Source organism: Vidua chalybeata, chromosome 1 (assembly GCF_026979565.1).
Source record: "Vidua chalybeata isolate OUT-0048 chromosome 1, bVidCha1 merged haplotype, whole genome shotgun sequence".
Classification (NCBI taxonomy): Eukaryota; Metazoa; Chordata; class Aves; order Passeriformes; family Viduidae; genus Vidua; species Vidua chalybeata.
In genome coordinates this window covers 152974062-152998961 of record NC_071530.1, presented here as the reverse complement: position 1 = coordinate 152998961, position 24900 = coordinate 152974062, and the positions used below count along the sequence as shown (strand labels likewise).

General features: G+C 61.0%; 1 pseudogene; it reads right to left on the bottom strand.

Annotated features, from left to right (window-relative positions):
- Window positions 1–602: 602 nt before the first annotated feature.
- LOC128790134 (myosin-6-like) lies at window positions 603–20992 on the bottom strand (annotated as a pseudogene).
- Between the last annotated feature and the right edge of the window lie 3908 nt (window positions 20993–24900).

The window sequence follows — 24900 nt, the reverse complement described above, 5'->3', positions numbered from 1 at the left end:
CATGGGTAGGGCTGGGGACACTTGAGTTATCCATGGGTGAGGTGGGGGACACCTGGGACACCCTGGGGTGGGGCTGGGGACACCTGGGACATCCTGGGGTGGGGTTGGGGGACACCTGGGATGTCCATGGGTGGGGCTGGGGACACCTGGGACACCCTAGGGTTGGGGGACACCTGGGTTATCCATGGGTGAGGTGGGGGACACCTGGGACACCCCTTGGGTGGGATGGGGGACACCTGAGACACCATTGGGGTAAGGTGAGGGACACCTGGGACACCCTTGGGTGGGGTTGGGGGACACTCTTGGGTAAGGTGGAGAGACATCTGGGGCAACCTTGGGTAAGGTGAGGGGACATCTGGGGCACCTTTGGGTGGGGTTCGGGGACACATTGATCCTCTTCCTCCACCATCTCCAACTGTTCCTCCTCCAGATCCTGACATGGAGGGCAGCTAATGGTCACCGTCCCCCACCACTGTCCCATTGTCCTCTGGGTCCAGTCCACCATCCCCCACCCCAAAAATTAAACCTTGTCCCACAGCTGGTGCTGCTCAGGGTCGTGTTTTTGGGGTGGGGTGGGGTGGGGCAGGGTGGCCGAGGGGACATTGTGTCCCTTCTGTGGCTCATTAATGAATTCATGATGGCGTCAGGGTCCCCTCGTCTTGGACAGGGGCTAGGGGGTGTCACCAGTGGGGAGAGGGTCCACTGTGGGTTTGGGAGTCACTCATGATGGTGGGTCCATCATCATCATCATGGGTCCATCATGGTGGTGGTGGGTTCATCTCATCATCATTGTGGGTCCATCTTGGTGGTGGTGAGTGACGTGTATCATGGTGGGGAGGTCCCCTATTGTGGTGTGGGGGGTCCTTCATGGTGTCACCATGGCTGGTCCCTCATGGTGGTGGCAGATCCCTCAGCACGGGGGCAGGTCACTCATCGTGGTAGTCATGGGTCTCTTATCATGGTGGGGAGTCTGCTATGGTGGTCAGTCCCTCAATATGGGGTGATGGACCCCTCATGGTGATGGTGGGTCCCTCATCATCGTGGTTGGTCAGTCATTGTCATGATGGGACCTTCATCATGGTGTGTCCCTCGTGGTGGCAGTGGAGTCACTCATGGTGGTGGGCCACTCATGGCGAGTCCTTCATAGGGATGGATCACTCCTCATCATGCAGCTTCTGGAGTGGTGTGGGAGAGAAGACAGAAGGTCCAGGGGGGGTTGTGGGGCAGCTGTGGGGGGTGACAGGGGATGACAGGGGGTGACAGGAGGTGACAGAAGGTCCTACCTTGGCTCCGATGTCGCGGCTCTTGGCCCGCAGTTTGTTGACCTGGGACTCGGCGATGTCCGCGCGTTCCTCGGCCTCATCCAGCTCGTGCTGCGCCTTCCGGAACTTGGCCAGGTTGGTGTTGGCCTGTTCTTCCTGGAGGAACAGTGGGTCGGGGGGGTTGGTTCTAGGGAAGGACATCCTCCTGCCACCCCCACAGCTGAGATGGCTTCAAGCGTCTGTCTATCCATCCATCATCATCCATCCATCCACCCATCATCCATCCACCCATCAATCCATCCATCCATCCATCCATCCATCCATCCATCCATCCATCCATCATCCATCTATCCATCATCCATCCATCCATCCATCCATCCATCCATCATCCATCATCCATCCATCATCTATCCATCATCCATCCATCCATCATCCATCCATCATCCATCCATCCATCATCCATCATCCATCCATCCATCCATCATCCATCCATCCATCATCCATCATCCATCCATCATCTATCCATCATCCATCCATCCATCCATCCATCCATCCATCCATCCATCCATCCATCATCCATCCATCCATCATCCATCCATCATCCACCCATCCATCCATCCATCCATCATCCATCCAACATCCATCCAATATCCATCCATCCAACATCCATCCAACATCCATCCATCCATCCATCCATCCATCCATCCATCCATCCATCCATCCATCCATCCCTCCCTCCCTCCCTCCCTCCCTCCCTCTGTCCCATTCACCCACCGCCTCCTCTGCCTGTCTCTTGTAGGCCTTGACTTTCATCTGCAGTTTGTCCACCAGGTCCTGCAGCCGCAGCAGGTTCTTCTTGTCCTCCTCCGTCTGGGGGAACAGGGACAGGGATGGACACTGGACCAGAGCACAGCCAGAACTCCTGGGCCTCAGCTTCCCTTCCCAGAGACTTCCTGTGTCCCGACCTGGCCACAAGGTCAATGTTCTGGGTCACCCACATCCCTTTGGTCACCCAATGAATGTTCTGGGTCATCTTTGTCCCTGTGCCCACGCAGTCAATGTCTTGGGTCACCCGTGTCCCTGTGGTCACCCCGTCAACATTGTGGGTGGACCACGTTCCTGGGGCCACCATCTCTGCCCATGTTTGATCCCCCACAGGTGTGACTGAAGAGAGGCTGTGTTGTGGTGGCATCATCTGGTAGCTAAGTTTGACTTACCCAGGTGGTGGGGAGTTTGATCCACCTGGTGGCTGAGCTCCATGAGCCACCTCAATGGTCTCATCAGTACCTGATCTCCATGACCTGCCCAGGTGCTCTCACCTGGTAGCTGAGTCTCATCTCCATGGTCTCACCTGGTAGCTGAGCTCCTTGACCCACCGCTATGGTCTCACCTGGTAGCTGAGCTCCTTGACCCACCCCCATGGTCTCATCCCCATGGTCTCACCTGGTAGCTGAGCTCCTTGACTCACCCCCATGGTCTCATCCCATGGTCTCACATGGTACCTGAGTCTCACCTCCATGGTCTCACCTGGTAGCTGAGCTCCTTGACCCACCCCCATGGTCTCAGCTCCATGGTCTCACCTCCGTGGTCTCATCTCTGTGGTCTCACCTGGTAGCTGAGCTCCTTGACCCACCCCCATGGTCTCATCCCCATGGTTTACCTGGTACCTGAGTCTCACCTCCATGGTCTCACCTGGTACCTGAGTCTTAGCTCCGTGATCTCACCTGGTAGCTGAGCTCCTTCACCCATCCCCATGGTCTCATCCCCATGGTCTCACGTGGTACCTGAGTCTCACCTCCATGGTCTCACCTGGTAGCTGAGCTCCTTGACGCGCCGCTCGGACTTGCGCAGCCCCTTGACGCTCTCGGCGTTGCGCTTCTGCTCGGCCTCCAGCTCGTTCTCCAGCTCCCGCACGCGCCCCTCCAGCTTCTGCAGCTGCTTCTTGCCCCCCTTGAGCGCCAGCTGCTCGGCCTCGTCCAGCCGCAGCTGCAGGTCCTTGATGGTCTGCTCCATGTTCTTCTTCATCCTCTCCAGGTGCGCGCTCGTGTCCTGCTCCTTCTTCAGCTCCTCTGCCATCATGGCCGCCTGCCCGTGGGGGGACAAGCAGGGGGTCCATGGCACGTCCTCCGTGGTGGCCCCGGTGACGGCTCCACCGTGACACTCACGTCGGTGATGGCCTTCTTGGCCTTCTCCTCGGCATTCCGGCACTCCTGGACGGCCTCTTCCACCTCTGTCTGCAGCTGGGAGATGTCACCCTCCATCTTCTTCTTCTGGTTGATGAGGCTGGTGTTCTGGGGGGACAGGGAGGGACCTCGGGAGGTGTCCCTGGGGAGCTGCCCTGTCCCTCACAACCCCCAGGCCTTGGAGACCCCTGCTTATCTCTGCAGGTTGAAGGATCTTCTGGAGATCTTGGTGACACAACACAGAAATGGACACCACCCTTCTGTAGACCAACCAAGTGTTCCTTGGACCTTCCATGGATCAAGCCAACCTCCTCCAGACCAACCCAACCCTCCTGAGACCTTCAGGAGAAGGTGGCACTGTTGGGTCTGGGTCAGCTGGAGATATCTTGGGGGTCTCCAGCTCAGCGAGAGTTGGTCTTCATCACCCCAATCCAACCAGACCTTCCAGAGACCAACCCAACCTCCTCCAACCAACCCCAACCCTCCTTGGACCTTCTTTAGACCAACCCAACCTCCTCCAGATTAACCCTTCAGGAGGAGGGGGGGACGTTGGGTCTGCACCACTCTGAGCCACCTTGAGCTCCCCAAGCTAGCAATCAGAGCTGTTTCTCCTGGCCTGGAGCATCCCTGGATGGAGGTGGCCCCTCTCCTGACTGGCAGGTGAGGTCTCACCTGTGAGTGGAGGAGCTGGACCCTCTCGCTGGCCTCGATCAGCTCCTGCTCGGCCAGTTTCCGGGCCCTCTCGGTCTGTTCCACCAGGCCCCGGAGCTCCTCCAGCTCTGACTGCAGCAGCGTGTTCCTGCGCTCCACCATGGCCACGTTCTCCTTCAGGTCCTCCCCGACCCTTGCCGCATCGTCCAGCTGCAGCTGTGTGTCCTGGGGGGTGGTGGGAAGGGGTGGTGGGTCCACCCACCCATGGGGTGGGGAGAGGGTGGTGGGTCCACCCAGCCATGGGGTGGGAATGGGTGGTGGGTCCACCCAACTATGGGCTGGTGGGGAGGGAGGGGAAGGTCCATTGAACCACCCCTGTTGGGTGGTGGGACCTCCAACACCCCAAGGTCCCCATGGACAGGTTTCTTCTGGTACTTCCTATACCCCCGTATTCCTCTTATACCTCAATGTCCCTGTGGACAGATACCTTCAGATACTTCCTACGCCCCAATGTCCCTGTGATACCTTGAGGTGGTACCTCCATATCCTGCAGGACAGGTACCTTCAGGTACCTCCTGCACCTCCATGTCCCCATGGAACCTTCAGGTATCTCCTACCCCTCCACCCCGCATGGACAGGTACTTTCAGGTACCTCCTGCACCTCCATATCTCCATGGAACCTTCAGGTACCTCCTGCACCTCCATATCTCCATGGAACCTTCAGGCATCTCCTACCCCTCCACACCGCATGGACAGGTACCTTCAGGTAGCCCTGCAGAGCCTTGACCTGCTTCTGGGCCTCATTGGCGCCGCGGTTGGCGTGGCTGAGCTGGATCTCCATCTCGTTGAGGTCGCCCTCCATCTTCTTCTTCAGCCTCAGGGCCTCGTTGCGGCTCCGAGTCTCGGCGTCCAGTGAGGTCTGGAGCGACTCCACCACGCGCAGGTGGTTGCGCTTCACCTGCTCCATCTCCTCCTCCTTCTCACCCAGCTTCCGCTCGTACTCCGCCTTCACCTGGTTGAACTCCAGCTGCGCCCTCAGGATCTTCCCCTCCTCGTGCTCCAGGGAGGCCTTGGGAGGACAGAGAGGACCTTGAGGACCACAGAGGATGGACCAGGAGAATGCAGGGATCAGGTGGGATGGGGCTTGTCCCACCTCAGCCTCTTCCAGAGCAGCTTGGAGCTCCAGCTTCTCGGCATCGAGCTGTTTCCGGACCTTCTCCAGCTCGTGGATGGATTTGTTGCCGGCGCCGAGCTGCTCCGTGAGGTCCGAGATCTCCTCTGCCCAGGTGAGACCCCATCAGACCCCGTGGGAATGGGTGGGGAACGCCCAGGTGGGCAGAGGGACCTGTGGTGTCACCTTGGAGATTCTTGTTCTCCCTCTTGAAGGTCTCCAGGTGCTCGAGGGACTCCTCGTAGATGTTCCTCAGCTTGAAGAGGTCAGTGCTGAGAGCCCTGGCCTCCTTCTGTGACGCCTCCAGCTCCGTCTGCGACTCCTCAAACTTCTGCTTCCACTCGGCCAACACCTGGGGACAGCCAGGTGTCACCCCACAGCCACCTGGCCCCACCCAGCCACCCCCAACCTGCCACACCTGCCCACCTTGTCAAAGTTCCTCTGCTTCTTGTCCAGGGCAGCGGCAGCCGCGTTTGACCGCTCCACGTCAGCCATCAGGTCCTCGATCTCGTTCTGCAGCCGGTGCTTGGTCTTCTCCAGTGAGGAGCATTTGGCGTTGACGGCCTCCACGGCCTCCTCGGCCTCCTGCAGCCGCTGTGCCAACTTCTTCCTGCCCCAGGGACCACCTGAGGTCACCCGCAGGCCAGGTGGGGCCACTCGAACCTTCTCCCACCCAGCCATTGGCCAAGGTTCTTCTTGCATCTCCTCTACCATCTCCAGATCACTCTGCCTCCTCCAGGACCTTCTTCAGGACCTTCTCCAGTGGGTGGTCTCCACCCCTCTGACCCCACAGGAGCTCCACCCATGAGGAGATGACTTAACCTCTAAAATCTCCAAAATGTCTCCTGTAGATGGTCTCCACCCCTAACCCCGCAGAAGCTCCACCCATGGGGCGATGACTCACTTGGCCTCCTCCAAAACCTTCTCCAGAACATTCTCCCAAAGGTGGTCTCCACCCTGACCCCACAGGAGCTCCACCCGTGGGGCCATGACTCACTTGGCCTCCTCCAGCTCCTCGGTGCGTTGGATGGCATCTGTCTCATACTTGGTCCTCCACTGGGCCACCTCGGAGTTGGCCTTGGAGAGCGAGCGCTGGAGCTCAGCCTTGGCCTCGGTCTCCTCCTCGTACTGTTCCCGCAGCAGGTCCCCATCGTGCCGGGCTGACTGCAGCGCATGCGCCAGCGCGTTCTTGGCCTGGTGAGGAGAAGGTGGCACTGTTGGTTCCAGGTCACCTGGAGTCCTCTTGGGTTTCTCTGGCTCAGCAAGAGCTGGTCTTCATCACCACAACCCAACCAGACCTTCTGCAGACCAAACCAACCTTCTCCAGGCCAACCCAACCCAACTTTCCTTGGACCCTAATTAGACCAACCCAACCTTCCTCAGACCTTCTGTAGATCAACCCATCCTCTTCCAGATCAACCCAACCTTCCTTACACCTTCAGGAGAAGGTGGTACCATTGGATCCAGGTCAACTTGAACTTCTTGGGGTCTCCAGCTCAGCAGGAGCTGGTCTTCATTGCCACAACCCAGCCAGACCTTCCATAAACCAACCCAACCCTATTTGGACCTTCCATAGACCAACCCAACCCCCCTTAGACCACTTTAGACCAACCCAATTACCTTTGGACCTTCCATAGACCAACCCAACCTCTTCCACATCAACCCAACCTTCCTTACACCTTCAGGAGAAGGTGAGACCATTGGATCCAAGTCAGCTTGAGCTTCTTGGTGTCTCTAGCTCAGCAGGAGCTGGTCTTCATCACCTCAACCCAGCCAGACCTTCCATAGACCAACCCAACCTACTCCAGACCAACCCAACCCTCCTTGGACATTACATAGATCAACCCAACCCCCACCAGACCAACTCAGCCCACACTGGACCTTCTATGGTGGAACTACCTGTAGACGGACCCAGCCAACCCAACCATTCTGAACCAGTGACCACAAGGGTGAAGGACACCTGTGACCCACCTGGACCCCCCCAGGTCTTCTCACCCCCCACCAGACCCCACCTTCATCTCCTCCTCCAGCTGCCTCCGCAGGTCCTCCAGCTGCTGGGTGTAGGACACCTTCCCGCGGGTCAGCTGGGACACCAGCGCCTCCTTCTCCTCCAGCTGCCGCGACAGCTCACCTGCACGGGTGGGTGGAGCTTCAGGTGGGGGGTGGAGATAAGGCGGGGTGGGGGATGGGGGTGCAGCTGTGGGGCAGGGGTGGGGCCACCCTGGGTCAGCTCCCACCGTTCTCCGTCTGCAGCTTGGCCCGTTGGGTGTTGGCATCGTTGAGGACGCGTTGGGTCTCCTCCAGCTTTGCCAAGTGCTCGGCAGCCTGGTCCTCCATGGAGCGCGACACCTTCTCCATGGCCACCTGCAGGGCAGGGCCAGAGGAGGGATGGGGTTGGAGGCTACCGTGGAGTGGACATTCCCCATTGCTGGAGGTGTCCAAGGCCAGGCCGGACAGGCCTTGGAGCCACCTGGTCTGGTGGAAGGTGTCCCCAGGTGGGATTCACCCAACCCTGCACTCGACCCACCCCAACCACGTGGAGAGTCTTCATTTCAAACCACCTCAGGTCAAGTCAGCTATGTGGAGACTCTTCAGCTCAACCAGCTGAAGGTACTTCAAAGCAACTCAACCCAAGTGGATGCTCATCCCAACTCAACCAGTTGGAGACTCTTCAGCCCCATCTTAATCCAACCCAGCCTGGTCTAGTGGAAGGTGTCCCTCCCTAAGGGTTGATGGAACTGGATGATCCCAGCAGTCCTGTCCCACACAAACCATCCCACGATTCTCTGCTGTCCATCTCAACCTCCTCCTACCTTAGACTTGATCAGCTGCTCCACGTTGGCACTGAGGTCATCCAGCTCCAGCTTGAGCTCGCTCTTCTCCTTCTCCAGCTTCTGCTTGACACGCTGGAGGTTGTCCAGCTGCTCGCCCAGCTCGGCCACGCTGTCGGCGTGTTTCTTCCTCAGCGCGGCCGCCGTGGCCTCGTGCTGCAGCGTGGCCTCCTCCAGGTCCCGCCGCAGCTTCTGGAATTCCGCTTCCCGCTTCTTGTTGAGCTCCAGCTGCGCCGAGGTGGCGCCGCCGGCCTCCTCCAGCCGCTCGCTGAGCTCCTCCAGCTCCCGTGACAGCTCCGAGCGCTGCTTCTCCACCTTGGCCCGGCCCGTCCGCTCCGCCTCCAGCTCCTCCTCCAGCTCCTCGATCCGCGCCTGCGCGCCAAGAGGGAGATGAGAGGCAGGGTGGGATTCACCCAACCTCTCCACTCAACCCAACTCTACAACTGGAGACTGTTCAGGTCAACCCAACCTGCTGGAGACTCAGCCTAGCCCAACCAGTCAGAGACTCCTCTACCCAACCTACGCCAACCCAACCAAATGGAGCCTCTTCTACTCAGCCCAACCACCTTGAGACTCTCCAACTCAACCATCAGGATACTCTTCAACTCAACCCAACCACCTGGAGATTCTCCAGTCCAACTGAACTAGACACAGTCCCAACTTCCCCCCGACCTGTAACTCCTTCAGCTTCTTCTGGAGCTGCAGAGCCAGCGCCTGCTCATCCTCAATCCTGCTGTTCTGCTGGTGGATCTCAAACTCCTTCCTGTGGAAGAAGGGGGGGCAAATGAGGCCTCACCTGTGACCTTCAACTGGACCTCACGTGGCAGGGGGATCCAGCCTCACTTCTTGAGCTTCTCCTCCAGCTGCTGCTTGTCATTCTCCAGATCCATTATGTTCTCCTGGGTCAGCTTCAGGTCACCTTCCAGTTTTCTCTTGGCCCGTTCCAGGTCCATACGGATCTTCTTCTCCTGCTCCAGGGAGCCTTCGAGCTGTGCAGGAACACAGAAATGGGGAGAAACCTCAAGTTTTGCTCACCTCTGCCCCAGAAGTTCTTCAGCAGGGCCTGGGGTGGGACCAGTCACACTCACATCATCCACTTGCTGTTCCAGCTTGACTTTGCCCTTAGTCAAGGTGTTGACCTTGTCTTCCTCGGCCTGCAGGTCGTCCAGTGTCTGCTGGTGGGATTCCTGCAGAGCCTTCTTCTCCTTGGTCAGCTTGGCGATGGTCTCGTCCAGCCCCGCCATCTCCTCCGTCAGGTTCTTGACCTGTGGGAGAAGTGTCCGGACTCCAGCTCAGTGCCAGGGTGGGGCAGAGTTGGGGGAGGTTGATTTCACCTTGGCCAATGAGATCCTTTCAATGCAGGAAAACCCAAAACACCTTGGGTCTTCTTGGTGAGCCTGACTCAACCAACACTGGATCTTCTCAACCCAATCCGCCTTGGATCTCCTCAACTCAGCCTAACATATCCCACCCAGCCTTGGGTCTCCTCAACTCAAACCAGTGCCTTGGGTCTTCTCAACCCAACTCAACCAGTTTTATGTCTCACAAACCCAACCCAACCCAACCCAACCAGCCTTGAGTCTCCTCAGCCCAACCCAACAAGGCCGAGCAGACCCAAGTCCCCTCACCTTGAGGCCAAGGCCTCTCCCCATCCTCACCTTGTTCTCAGTTGCGTGTTTCTCCTTCTCCACCTTGGCCAGGGTCAGCTCCAGGTCATCGATGTCCTTCTTCAGCTCCGAGCACTCGTCCTCCAGCTTCCTCTTCTTGGCTGTCAGCTCAGCGTTCATCTCCTCCTCGTCCTCCAGCCGTTCTGTCAGCTCCTTCACCTTGGCCTCCAGCTGGATCTTGTTCTTGATCAGCTGGTCACAGCGCTCCTCAGCGTCATTCAGGTTGTCCTGCTCCTGTTTTGGCGGGGGGACAGCAAGTGAAGCGGGATTGCCCCAGGGTGTGGTGAGGGTGGTGGTCACACTCATGATGTGGTTTTGGGGTGATCTGACTCACAGCCTGCACTTGGAGCTGGAGATCATTCTTCTCCTGCAGCATGGAGACCATCTTCTCCTCCAGCTCCTTCCGCCGTGATTCCGACTTCTCCAGGGCATCCTTCAGCCGCCCGTACTCCTCCTTCATGTTCTGCTCCAGGAGACCCCGAGCAGGTCAAAGACCCTCATCCAACACCCCCCCAGACCATCAGTGGTCCCACCCTGCCCTGCCCACCCCTCCCACCTGCATCTCCTTCTCTGTCTCCGCGCTCTTCAGCAAGGGTTTGATCTTGAAGTAGAGCTTCATCCACGGCCAGTTCTTCACCCCCATGAAGGCCCGGAGGTTCCACTGGATCACCAGCAGCGCGTCCCTGTGAGGAGGAGGACACAGGTGCCACCACATCCCCAACCGGGTGACCAGGTGAGCAGAAGGCCCACCCCTGTCTCACCGGCGTTCCACGATCTTCTTGAACTCGAGGCGCATGAGCTGCCCCCGCGCCCGCGCCTGGATGCGGGTGATGATGCGGGACAGGCGCTCATCCCGCATCTCCTCCAGCTGCCCCAGGAGCCCTGCCTTGAAGAAGACCTGAGGGGAGAAGGTGGTGGGACCACGAGGTACATGTCCACCTAGGATCGTGGGACCACATGGTTCATGTCCACCTCTGATGGTGGGACCACGTGGTTCATGTCCACCTCTGATGGTGGGACCACGAGGTCCATGTCCACCTCGGATGGTGGGACCACGAGGTCCATGTCCACCTCGGATGGTGGGACCACAGGGAACAGGGACCATGAGATCTCACCCAGTGGGATCAAACTGGTTGTAGTGGGTGGAAGGATGGGGTAGGGGTCCAGAAGGAACAGATGGACGTAGGGAGGGACAGATGGACACGTGAATGGTGGGACCATGGGGTCCACTACACCTGAGCGATGGTGGGACCACAGGGAACAGGAGCACATGATCTCACCTTGGTGTGCCCAAACTTGTACTGGTTGTGATCGATGTCGATGGAGCCCAGGAGCTTCTCGGCGCCCTTGCGGCTGTCGATGAACTGCCCCTCGGGGATGGCCGCGGGGTTCAGGATGCGGTACCTGGGGGCCACAGAGGACACGACCCCTGAGTTCAGCCCCGGTGGGGTTGTCCCCCCTCCCTAAACCCGTTCCGTGTCCCCACCGCTGGCGGAAGTCCCCGTAGAGGATGCGGTTGGGGAAGCCCTTGCGGCAGATGCGGATTCCCTCCAGGACCCCGTTGCAGCGGAGCTGGTGCATGACCAGGGCGTTGTCCATCACACCTGTGGGCGACACAGGTGAGGGGTCAGCCACGAGCCCAACCTCCCATCCCCACCCTCGGCTCACCTGGCTCCTTCCGCTCATTTGGGACGAGGCAGCGGACAAAGTGGGGGTGGGTGGTCTTGAGGTTGGCCATCAGCTTGTTGAGGTTCTCCTGGGGAGGAGAGGGGAGAGGGACCAATGGGAGAGCAGGGGAGGGGCTGGGGGGTGGTGGGACCACCTTCTAAACCAGGGGTTGTCCTCCCCCTGCCCCACAGCAGATCCAGTGCAGGTTCCTCACCCGGTGCAGTGCTGAGACCGTCTGGAAGGAGGATCCTTTCTTCTTAGCTCCTTTCCCCTTCCCGCTGTCACCGCCTGCGGAGGAGAGCGGTGGGATGAGGTGGGAGCAAGGACAACTCCTGTGGGTACACTCTTCTTCACCCCTCCATCACCCACCAGAGTCTGCGCCCGCGTAGTTGGAGAAGAGGTGGGCCAAGAGCTTGAGGGCAGATTTCTGGTAGAGCCCCACCACCGTCTCGTTGAGGGGGTCCTTGTTCTTCTCCAGCCAGCCCAGGATGTTGTAGTCCACGGTGCCGGCGTAGTGGGTGAGCGAGAAGTGGGCCTCGGACTTGCCCTTGACGTTTCGTGGCTTCCCAAAGTTGGCCGACTTGCCCAGGTGGTTGTCGTAGAGTTTGGACTTGAAGGTCATGTCCGAGGCCTTGGGGAACATGCACTCCTCCTCCAGGATGGACATGATCCCCATGGGCTGTGGACAAGCAGACCTTGTTGGCCGAGAAGGGCACCAAGGACAACCCAAAAGCCGCTCCTGGGGCACCTGAGGGGCTCCAACTGGACCGACCCTCCTCCCTCAGCCCCCTGAGCCCCTGGAGGCCCTGGGGGAGGTGGTACCTTCTCGATGAGGTCGATGCAGGCCTGCAGGTCCATGCCGAAGTCGATGAACTCCCACTCGATGCCCTCCTTCTTGTACTCCTCCTGCTCCAGCACGAACATGTGGTGGTTGAAGAACTGCTGCAGCTTCTCGTTGGTGAAGTTGATGCACAGCTGCTCGAAGCTGTTGAACTGGGGGAGGAGAGGGAGAGGCGGGTAAAGGAGTCCGTGGGGTCAACTCAACACCAACAGGGCCAACTCAACACCCAATGGGGCCAACTGAGTCCATGGGGTCCACTCAACACCCAGTGGGGCCAACTGGGTCCATGGGGTCAACTTAACACCAACAGGGCCAGCTCAACACCCAACTGGGCCAACTGAGTCCATGGGGTCCACTCAACACCCAATGGGGCCAACTGAGTCCATGGGGTCAACTCAACACTGAACAGGGCCAGCTCAACACCCAACTGGGCCAACTGAGTCCATGGGGTCAACTCAACACCCAACTGGGCCAACTGAGTCCATGGGGTCCACTCAACACCCAGTGGGGCCAACTGAGTCCATGGGGTCAACTCAACACTGAACAGGGCCAGCTCAAGGAGCAATAGTGTCAACAGGGTCAACTGAACACCCAGTGGGGTCACAGTGATGCCCAATGGGATGGACAGGGTCAGTCTGACATCCAGTGGGGTGAAGACAATGTTGAATGGGATCCATGGGGACAACTCAACACCTGCTAGGGCCAAAGTGATGCCCAATGGGGGTCAACAGGGACAACTCAACACACAGTAGGGTCAGCAGAACGTCCAATGACATCAGCGGGGTCAGCCTGAGACCCAAAGGGTTCAAAACAACACCCAGTGGGGTCAAGAAAGTCAACTCAACACCTAAAGGAGATCAATGAGGTCAATGCAACACACAATGACATCAACACAAAGACCCAAATTCCCACCCAAGGTCACCATGAAGCTGCAGGAGATCCACTCAACACCCAGCTGGCTCAACGCCACCCCTGCAAGGCCCAACGCCTCTGCCCTGCCTCGAGCCTCACATCAAAGATCTCGAAGCCAGCGATGTCCAAGACGCCGATGAAGTACTGCCGTGGCTGCTTGGTGTCCAGCGAGTTGTTGATCCTCACCACCATCCAGTTGAACATCTTCTCGTAGACAGCCTTGGCCAAGGCCCCGATGGAGTAGTAGACCTGCTGGACGCTCTGCCCCTTGGTGACGTACTCGTTGCCCACCTTGACGCGTGGGTGACACAAGCCCTTGAGCAGGTCGGCCGAGTTCAGCCCCATCAGGTACGCGGACTTGTCGGCATCTGTGGAGCGGGAGACTCGTGGTCAGGTGCCACCTCACCTGGTGACCCCTCCCTGACCTGTCACCCCCTCGCCCCGACCCACCTTCGGTGCCGTCCGGCTCCGCCTGCTCCTCCCGCTGCTTCTGCTTGAACTTCATGTTGCCGAAGTGCATGATGGCCCCCGTCAGCTTGTAGACGCCGGCCTTCTCCTCGGCCGTGAAGCCCAGGACATCGAAGGCGCTCTGGGAGGGGTGGAGGGGGTGGGGGAGGGGCCAGGTGAGGGCATGGCCTCTGCTGGTCACCACCTGTGATGGTCACCACCGGAGGGTACCTCCCAATGCCATTCCCATTCATTGGCCCAGCTGGCCAATGGGGACACATCCAGCCACGGGCTTGTCCACTTGAAGGACTTGTGCATGGACTCATTCATTAATCCATGGATTCATTTGTCCAGCTCAGGATTCATTTATCCTGGATCCATCCATCCGTCTGTGCACTCATCCATCCATCCATCCATCTATTTCAGAATTTCATCCATCCAACCACAGACTTGTCCATCCATCCATCCATCCATGGATTCACCTATCCATGGATTCTTCCATCAATCCATTTGAGGACTTAGTCCATCAATCCATGGACTCATCCATCCATTTGAGGACATATATATTCGCAAATCCATCTGAGGACCCATCCATCCATTCATCCCTCCATCCCTCCTTCTAAGGACTCATTGATCCATGGAAGCATCTATCCATCCATGGACTCATCCACCCATTTGAGGACCTCTATATCCAGGGATCCTTCCATCCATCCATGGACCCATCCATCCATCCATCCATCCATCCATCTCCATCCATCCATCCATCCATCCATCCATCCATGGATCCATCCATCCATGGACCCATCCATCATCCATCCATCCATGGACCCATCCATCCATCCATCCATCCATGGACCCATCCATCCATCCATCCATCCATGGACCCATCCATCATCCATCCATCCATCCATCCATGGACCCATCCATCATCCATCCATCCATCCATCCATCCATGGACCCATCCATCATCCATCCATCCATCCATCCATGGACCCATCCATCCATCCACAGATCCATCCATCCATCCATGGACCCATCCATGGATCCATCCATGGATCCATCCATCCATCCATGGACTCATCCCTCTCTCCACCCATCCCTGCTCACGTCAGTTGCCAACAGCTCCTCGGCGTCGTCAATGGAGGCCACGGTCACCTCGCCCTGGGACACGTAACCGTAGTCGTAGGGGTTGGAGGTGACCAGCAGCATCTCTGGTGCGGGATGGAGACACCACTGAGTTCCCAGTCTCCCCAACCCACCCCAAGTTTCAGGAAGAGGGGGAAGGAGAAGCCCGGAGGCCGCGGTGGTGGCCCAGCTCACCCAGCAGCTCTGGCTTCTTGTTGGAGAGGATCTGGTAGAAGATGTGATAGTTCCGCTCCGCCTTCAGCTGGAAGATGACACGAGACTTCTCCAGGAGGTCTGGGAGGGTGGATGGGGAGAAGGTGGGATGAGGAGAGGGATGGAGAGGAAGTGGTGGGATGAGGAGAGGGGCGGAGACATGGACACATGGATGGATGTAGAGATGGATGGATAAATGACAGGTTGGATGGAGACACGAGGAGATGGAAAGATGAGGAGGTGGAGGGTCAGATGGATGGTGGGACGAGGAGATGGAGGGATGGACAACAGGACAGGACACCAGCTCATTGGATCTATCAAACATGGAGAGGGATGGAGGGATGAACGTGTGGATGGATGGATGGATGGATGGATGGATGGATGGATGGATGGATGGATGGATGGATGGATGATGGATGGATGATGGATGGATGATGGATGGATGATGGACAGACGGATGGACGGATGGCTGGATGGATGGATGGATGGATGGATGGGGAGATGGGAATGGTGGGATCAGGAGACGGAGGGATGGACAACAGGACAGGACACCTGTTTGTTGGATCTCTCAACCATGGAAAGGGATGGAGAGATGAACATGTGGAGGGATGGATCGATGGATGGATGGATGGATGGATGGATGGATGGATGGATGAGGAGATGGATTGATGAGGAGATGGAAATGGTGGGATGAGGAGTTGGAGGGATGGACAAGAGCTCATGGATCTCTCAGCCATGGACAAAGGGTGGACATGGGGAGGGAGGGAGGGAGGGAGACATGAGGAATGGAGCGATGAGGAGATGGGTGGAGGGACGGACAACTCATGGATCCATCAACCAGGAAGAGCGATGGTCATGTGGAGGGCAGGAGGGATGGATGGAGACGTGAGGAGATGGAAGGATGAGGAAGTGGACAGAGGGACGAGGAGGACTCTGGACACGTGGACAGAGGCTGGACAGCGGCCAACCCCCGCTCCCACCACCCTGTGGCCACTCACAGGTCTCGATGTCGGCCGACGCCAACTTCCCGGTGGCCCCGAAGTGGATCCGGATGAATTTCCCCTGGAAGGGCGGTGGGGGAGGGTTGTGAGGGGCCATAGGCCCTGCCCCATGGACCAGACCCCAGAGACCCCACCCAATGAACCCTACCCCATAGGCCCCACCCCACAGACTCCACCCCATCTATGTGCCCCACCCCACAGACTCCCCCCACAGGACCTGTCCCACAGGCCCCACCCAATGGGCCCTACCCCATAGACCCTGCCCCATGGAACCCACCCATGGGCCCCACCCCATCAGTGTGACGCACATACCCAGGCCCCGCCCCACAGGCCCCGCCCCACTCACGAATCGCGAGGAGTTGTCGTTGCGCACGGTCTTGGCGTTGCCGAAGGCCTCGAGCGCGGGGTTGGCCTGGATGATTTGATCCTCCAGGGTGCCCTGGGGTGGGGGTGACACCGCGGGTGGGGACACGGCCAGGGGACCCTCCCCACCCCGGGGGGCGTGGCCGGGCCCTGCCCTACCTTGCTGCTGTTGGCCGCCTCCTTCTTGCGGTCGCCGATGGCGGCGATGCTGGCGAAGTATTGGATGACACGTTTGGTGTTCACCGTTTTCCCCGCCCCCGATTCGCCGCTGGGGGGGGGCAAGGGGGTCACCAGGTGGTCGCTGAGGGGTCACGGGGGTCACCTGGGGGACCTGGTCCCACCCCACACCTGTGGGGCGGCCTCAGGGTTGGGGACTCACGTGATGAGGATGGATTGGTTCTCGCGGTCTGTGGGAGGAGAGAGGGGTCAGGGGGTGAGGAGGGGTCTTGGGGGTCTTCAGCTCTCCCCAGGTGAGGAGCAGGTCAGATGGGATGAGGCTGGGGAGATGTTGAGGGTCTGGGGTTTGGAGTTCTCCAACCCCCCCAGGTGAGGACCAAGGTGCCGGGAGATAATTGGGGGTCTTGGGGGTCTCCAGCCTCCCAGGTAAGGACCAGGGGAGGTTGGGGGAGAAACTGGGTGGTTTTGAGGTGTGGCTGGGGTTCTCCACCCTGCCAGGTGGGACTGAGGGAGATGTTGGGGTTCTGGACCCTGCCAGGTGGGACAAAGGTGAGGGAGATGTTGGAGTTCTCCACCCTCCCAGGTGGGACAAAGGTGAGGGAGATGTTGGGTTTCTGGACCCTCCCATCTGAGCTGGGTCAAAACTGAGAGGAACCACAGAGGGCCTTGGATGTCCCCTTGTGCCCACGTGAGCCCCAGGTGTCCCCGGGCCCGTTTTTGGGGTCCCACCTGTCAGCATGTACTGGTAGGCGTTGTCGGAGATGGAGAAGATGTGGGGGGGGACCTCGTTGCGCTTTTTGCCCCGATAGGCGGCCACCACTTGTGGGTCATAGACCGGGAGCCACTTGTAGGGGTTCACGGTGACGCAGAACAGCCCCGAGTAGGTCTGGGGGGGGACAAACGGAGGGTTGGGGGTGACACACCCCGCATGGGGACACCCCCCCAAGAGGGGACAATCAGGTGTGGGGAGACAAGGGGCATGGGAAGGGGTGGTGTGGGGTTTTGGGGGGTCCAGGGTGGCTGGAGATGGGGCTGGGGGAGCCAAGGATGTGACACTGTGGGGCTGGAAATGGGACATTTTGGGTCTGGGGGATTCAGGGCGTCCGAGGATGTGACATTCTGGAATCTAGGTGGCCCAAAGTGATCTGAAATAGCCCCCCAAGTTCCAAGTACCACCTTGACTGCTCCAGGTTCCTCACAGACCCCCCTGGAAGCCCCCCCCCCAGATTTCAGGTGTCCCCAGAAGCTCCCCCATGGTTCCAGCCCCTCCTGAGCTTTGGGGCAGGGTCCCCACTGCCACCTCCCTCCCACCCCCCCCATTTTTGGGGTCCCCACTGCCACCCCCCCACCATTTTTGGGGTCTCACGTAGATCATCCAGGCTGCGTAGCGCTCCTTGAGGTTGAAGAGCACGGCGGGCTCGTGCAGGAACGTCAGCATGGCCATGTCCTCGATCTTGTCGAACTTGGGGGGGTTCTGCTGGTGCACGTCCCCCTCCTTGACCGTCACCGTCTGGGGGGACACGGTGGGGGTCAGGGGGGTCATCGGGGGTGGGGGGTGCTCCATGTGGGAGGGGTTTGGCCTCCCGCGATTGTGAGTCCCCCAGTAATCCCCCCATGTCACCAATTCCATCTCGGTCTCCACAGTGGCCTCCTCGCCTCACAAGTCCATCATGCACCTCCCATGATTCCCCCAAGCCCCCTGTGACCCCCCAGTGAACTTCCTGTGACCCTGCCAAGGCCCCCAGGACCACAGGCTCCCCGTGGCTCCCCTGTGTCACCTCTCCCATCTTGCTCCCTACAGTGACATCCCACCCCCAGCTCCACCACAGGCCTCCCATGACCCTCCCACAAGCTACCCATGACCCCAAGCCCCCCCCCCCCCCCACCCCCCTAGAGCCCCCGAGTCACCTCTGCTGGCTCAGTCTCCATAGTGACACCCCCTCAACCAGCTCCAACATGCATCCGCCTTGGCCCCCCAAGCCCCCCGTGAACCTCCCCAAGCCCTCCGTGACGCTCCGTGTCACCTCTCCCAGCTCGGTGTCCTCAGTGACATTCCTCCCCCGGAACTCCACCACGTGTCACCCGTCAACCCCCCCAAGGCCTGCATGACCCTCGTACCCCCATGACCCCCCCATGTCACCTCTCACAACTTGGTCTCCATGTTGATGCCCCCCGTGCCGCCCCTTCACTCGCTCCCCTTAACCCCCCAGAGCCCTGTGACCCTCCTCAAGCCTCCCACGTCCCTGAGTCCCCCCGTGACCCCAAGGTCCCCATGATGTCCCCAGAGCCCTGTGACCTTCCCCAAGGTCCCTGTGACCCCCCTCATGTCACCTCTCCCAGCTCGGTCTCCACAGTGACATCCCCCCAACATCCCATTGAGACCCCTGTGACCCCCACATGACCCCAAGGTCCCCATGATGTCCCCAGAGCCCTGTGACCTTCCCCAAGGTCCCCGTGACCCCCCTCATGTCACCTCTCCCAGCTCGGTCTCCACAGTGACATCCCCCCAACTTCCCATTGAGACCCCTGTGACCCCCAATGTCCCCAAGCTCCCCATGACACCAAGGTCCCTATGACCCCCCCTTGGAGCCCTGTGACATTCCCCAAGGTCCCCATTGTCCCTGAGATCCCCATGACCCTCCCCATGTCACCTGTCCCAGGTCAGCCTCCACAGTGACATCCCCTCGATGTCCCATTGAGACCCCTGTGACCCACCATGTCCCCAAGCCCCCTGTGACCCCCTGATGTCACCTCTTCCAGCTCAATCTCCACAGTGACATCCCCCTGATGTCCCATTGAGACCCCTGTGGCCCTCCCATGTCCCCGAGCCCCCCATGACCCTCCCCCAGAGCCCTGTGAGCCTCCCCAAGGTCCCCATGTCCCCAAGTCCCCCATGACCCCCCATGTCACCTCTCCCAGCTCGGTCTCCACAGTGACACTCCCTCGATGTCCCATTGAGACCCCCGTGACCCCCTCATGTCCCAAGCCCCCCGTGACCCTCCCCAGGTCACCTCTCCCAGCTTGGTCTCCACGGTGACACCCCCTCGATGTCCCCAAGCCCCCCATGACCCTCCCCACGTCACCTCTCCCAGCTCGGTCTCCACAGCGACACCCCCTCGATGTCCCATTGAGACCCCTGTGACCCCCACATGTCCCCAAGCCCCCCGTGACCCCCCAGTGTCACCTCTCCCAGCTCGGTCTCCACGGTGACGCTCCCCCCTTGTCTCTCCACCACCCGGCCCCGCACGAACTCGTGTCCCGGGTGGGGGACGAAGCACTCGGCGCGGGGGTCGAAGGGACGCGTGGTGGCCGCCAGGCGCTCGCGCTCGCCCGGCCGCAGGAACGGCGCCGCCGCGCCCAGAGCCGCCAGCACCGCGTCCGCCATCTGTCCTGGGGGACAGTGTCACCTGGGGGGGTGGGGATGGACCCTCACCCACCCACAGCCCCTCGATGGACCCCGGTGGTCATTGATTGACCCCCGCGGTCACTGATTGATTGACCCCCGTGGTCATCCATGGAGTGCCATGGACATCCTTGACCCCACAATGTCACCGACACCGGGTCCGCCATCTGTCCTGGGGGGCAGTGTCACCTGGGGGGTGGGGACAGACTCCCACCCACCCACAGCCCCCTGATAGACCCCCGTGGTCATTGATTGACCCCCGCGGTCACTGATTGATTGACCCCCGTGGTCATCCATGGAGTGCCACGGACATCCTTGACCCCACAATGTCACCGACACCGGGTCCGCCATCTGTCCTGGGGGGCAGTGTCACCTGGGGGGGTGGGGACAGACCTCACCCCACCCACAGCCCCTCGATGGACCCCCCCACAGTCATCAATGGGCCACCACGGCTATTGATTTACCCCCGCGGTCATTGATAGACCTCCATGGCCATTGATGGACCCCCAAGGCCATCCCTGACCCCACAATGTCACCAGCACCGCGTCCGCCGTCTGTCCTGGGGGACAGTGTCACCTGGGGGCACGGGGACAGACCCTCACCCACCCACTGACCCCCCACAGTCATCAATGTCACCAGTGGGCCACCATGGCCATTGATTGACCCCCATGGTCACTGATTGACCCCCAAGGCCATCCCTGACCCCCCAGTGTCACCGACACCGGGTCCGCCATCTGTCCTGGGGGACAGTGTCACCTGGGGGGGTGGGGACAGACTCTCACCCACCCACAGCCCCCTGATAGACCCCCGTGGTCATTGATTGACCCCCGCGGTCACTGATTGATTGACCCCCGTGGTCATCCATGGAGTGCCACGGCCATCCCAGACCTCCCAGTGACACCGACACCACGTCCACCATCTGCCCCATGGGGACAGTGTCACTTGGGGGGGATGGGGAGGGGGACAGGGAGGGGAACAGACCCCGACAGCCATTCACCCCCACCCCGAGTCCCTTGGTTGCCCTCCCAGCCCCCCCCCCCCCCCCCTCACCTGGAGTCTGTAGGTCCGGTGGGTTGGATGGAGGGATCTGTGGGGACACGGGGGTGAGGGGCTGCACCCCACAGACCCCTCTGCCCCCTCCGTAGAACCCACAGCGTTCCCATGCACCCCATAGCCCACCCTATGTGCCCCATGGGCCCACTGTGACCCCCCCCCCTCCCCAGTAAAGGACATGCCTGCCCCATAGACCCTCCTTGTGCCCCACAAGCCACCCTGTGACCCATAGAAACTGGAGGCCCTGTAACTCACCCCACTGTGGCCGGCCCCCACAGAACCCACAGCTTTTCCACGTACCCCACAGAACCCTTATGTACCCCATAGACCCCTGTGCACCCCACAAATCCTCTGTGCCCCATAGATCCCACAGGCTTCCCACGTGCCCCACAGATCCCCTCTGTGACCCACAACCCACCCTGTAACCCACCCAAACGGTGGGTGCCCCACAGACCCCACAGCCTCCCCATACAACCGTTGTGCCCACCCCAAATGCTCCCCACATCCTCGCCCCCCACCCTCTGTCTCTGCCCCACAGCAGCGCCTTTGGCAGCCCCGCGGCCCCACAGCTTTTATAGGGCGCTGTGGGGGGAGGTGGCAGGGGGAGGAGCAGTGGGGAGGGGAGGAGGGGGCTGATAAAGGAAGGGGAGGGGGCGGCCCCACCCTTCCCTCCCCCACCCCGTGATGTCTCCGTGGTGCTGAGGGGTCTGAGCCCCCCGTGCTCGCCCCATAGCGTGAACTGTGGGGCAGATCCGGGGGATGCCGGGTTTGGGGGTGGTTCTATAGGGCAGAGCTGGAGGGGTCCCATTTGGGGGAGCCTGTGGGGCAGGGATGGGAGGGGGGTCCTTACTGGAGCGTGTTCATGGGGCAGGTACAGGGGGGTCCCTGTTTGGGGGGCGGTTCTATGGGGCAGGTACAGGGGGGTCCTGTCTGGGGCGTTTTATGGGGCAGGGACGGGGGGTTCCCATTTGGGGCGTTTTATGGGGGGTCCCTTTTGTGGGGGGGGGTCTGTGGGGCAGGGCCTGGCAGAGCACATTTAGGGTTGTCTATGGGAGAGGGGTTCCCTTACTTAAGGGGTGTCTATGGGGCAGGAACAGGGGGGTCCCATTTGGGGCATTCTATGGGGCAGGGCTCCCTTATTTGTGGGTTTCTCTAGGGCAGGGACAGGGAGGTCTCTGTTTGGGGGACGCCTGTGGGGCAGGGACAGGGGGGTCCCTGGCCAATGTCCCCACACCGGGGGGTGGTGACAGCCCGTCCCTGTCGCTTCTATATCGGGACATGCTGGGGGGGCGTTATCTCGCCCCTCTCGCGCTGCTGTGGGGCCGCTGTGGGGCCGCTGTGGGGCCGCTGTGGGGCCGGGGGGGTCTGGCAGCTGTCCCCGGACACGGCTCCACTTTGTCATCGCCGCGGTGACAAAGTGTCCTCGCGAGGTGACAAATTCCTGAGGGCGGGGGGGGGGGGGGGGGGCACCTCCACATTGGGCCCCATAGAGGGGTCTGGCCCCATAGAGACACCCCCGCCCCATAGAGACCCCCCTGCCCCATAGAGAACCCCCCGGCGCATAGAGACCCCCCCGCTCCATAGAGACCCCCCTGCCCCATAGAGACACCCCCTGTCCCATAGAGACCCCCCTGCCCCATAGAGACCCCCCCTGTCCCATAGAGACACCCCCGCCCCATAGAGAACCCCCTGCCCCATAGAGAACCCCCCAGCGCATAGAGACCCCCCTGCCCCATAGGGAACCCCCCCTGCCCCATAGAGACACCCCCGCTCCATAGAGACACCCTCGCCCCATAGAGACCCCCCCTGCCCCATAGAGAACCCCCCGGCGCATAGAGACCCCCCTGCCCCATAGAGAACCCCTCTGCCCCATAGAGACCCCCCCTGCCCCATAGAGACACTCCCGCCCCATATGGACACCCCGTCCCGCCCCATAGGGAACCCCCCCCGCCCCATAGAGACCCCCCCGCCCCATAGAGACCCCCCCTGTCCCATAGAGACACCCCCCGCCCCATAGAGACACTCCCGTCCCATAGACACCCCCCCGCCCCATAGAGACCCCCCCTGTCCCATAGAGACACCCCCCGCCCCATAGAGACACCCCCTCCGGCCCCATAGAGACCCCCCTGTCCCATAGAGACACCCCCTGCCCCATAGAGACACTCCCGTCCCATAGAGACCCCCCCTGCCCCATAGAGACCCCCCCTGCCCCATAGAGACAACCCCTGCCCCATAGAGAACCCCTCTGCCCCATAGAGAACCCCCCTGCCCCATAGAGACACTCCCGCCCCATAGAGACCCCCCCTGCCCCATAGAGAACCCCTCTGCCCCATAGAGAACCCCCCTGCCCCATAGAGACCCCCCCGCCCCATATGGACACCCCCTCCCGCCCCATAGAGACACCCCTGCCCCATAGAGACACCCCCGCCCCATAGAGACACCCCTGCCCCATAGAGAACCCCCCGCCCCATAGAGACCCCCCCTGCCCCATAGAGACACCCCCGCCCCATAGAGACCCCCCCTGCCCTATAGGAACGCAACGGGTGGCTGTGGCCTCCCCCCGGACAGCTGGGACCCCCTGGACACCTCTGCACCCCCCCAGACACCTGAGCTCCTCCTCGGACAGCTGGGACCCCCTGGACACCTGTGTGACCCCCCCCGGACACCTGGGACCCCCCCTGGACACCTGTGTGTCCCCCCTGGACACCTGGGACACCTCCCCGGACACCTGGGACCCCCCCTGGACACCTGGGGCCTCACTGGACACCTGTGTGACCCCCCCCGGACACCTGGGACCCCCCTGGACACCTGGGACACCTCCCCGGACACCTGGGACCTCGCTGGACACTGAATTTCTCCCTGGACACCTGTGTCCCTTCCCAGACACGGATCCCCCCCGGACACCTGGGACCCACCTGAACATCCAGGACCCGCCCGGACACCTGGGACCTCTGGGGATGCCACCCCAGGGACTCCTATGTCCCCCCCCCGGACACCTGGGACACCCCCGGACACCTGTGTCCCCTCCCAGACACCTGGGACACTCCCCCTCCCCAGACACCTGGAACCCCCACCGGACATCTGAGTTCCTCTCCGGACACCTGGGACGTCGCCAGACACCTGGGACACCTCCGGACACCTGTGTGACCCCCCCCCTGGACACCTGGGACCCCCCTGGACACCTGGGACCCCCCCGGACACCTGTGTGACCCCCCCTGGACACCTGTGTGACCCCCCCCCCCCGGACACCTGGGACCCGCCCTGGACACCTGGGACCCCTCCAGACACCTAGGACCCCCCTGGACACTTGGGACACCCCTGGACACCTGTGTGACCCCCCTGGACACCTGGGACACCCCCGGACACCTGGGACACACCCCCCCCCCCCGGACACCTGGGACCCGCCTGGACACCTGGGGCCTCACTGGACACCTGTGTGACCCCCCCGGACACCTGGGACCCCCCTGGACACCTGGGACACCCTGGACACCTGTGTGACCCCCCCGGACACCTGGGACACCCCTGGACACCTGGGACACCTCCCCGGACACCTGGGACCTCGCTGGACACTGAATTTCTCCCTGGACACCTGTGTGACCCCCCCCGGACACTTGTGTGACCCCCCCCCCTGGACACCTGGGACACCCCGGACACCTGGGACACCCCCCTGGACACCTGGGACCCCTCCGGACACCTGGGACACTCCTGGACACCTGTGTGACCCCCCTGGACACCTGGGACCCCCCTGGACAGAGGAGATGGTGGAAGGTGGAGAGCACTGCTGGATGTGAGGAGGTGAAGTGACAGAGGGACACTGGGGGGGGACAGAGGGACACTGGGGGGGGGACATTGTGGGGGGACAGAGGGACATTTGGGTGGGACAGGGGACACTGGGGTGGGACACACAGGGACATTGGGGTGGGACATTGGAC